We start from the raw sequence: 441 nt of genomic DNA on the forward strand, positions 1-441 counted from the left end.
ATCATTAGTACCTAAATATTGGTGTAAGGGGTCAGTTCATCCCACAACAAAAATTAAACCAACTAATAAATTAACAACCATAAAATATGAATATAAAATCCTTTCGTCATAAAAGATTTAAAGAAATTGGTTCTCTAATAGTTTTCAAGATGTATTAACAGTAATAAAATGTATCTAAATAAATCAACTAGCAACCGTAGAGCAAATAATTAGATCAAAATAAAAATAACAATAGAATATATGCAAGTTATGCATGCTCCTAAATATATATGATCCGGATATAACCAGCCACACAGGCGTCCACACAGAAGACACTCATACCAATGGGGAAAAATTAAACCAGCCACACAGGCGTCCACAAAGATGCATATGATATGTTATGAAATGATAATGATGCTCAAAGGTACATGTCACCACTCACTTAGATAATCACACAAATCA

This window comes from Cicer arietinum, chromosome 5, assembly GCF_000331145.2.
Source record: "Cicer arietinum cultivar CDC Frontier isolate Library 1 chromosome 5, Cicar.CDCFrontier_v2.0, whole genome shotgun sequence".
NCBI lineage: Eukaryota > Viridiplantae > Streptophyta > Magnoliopsida > Fabales > Fabaceae > Cicer > Cicer arietinum.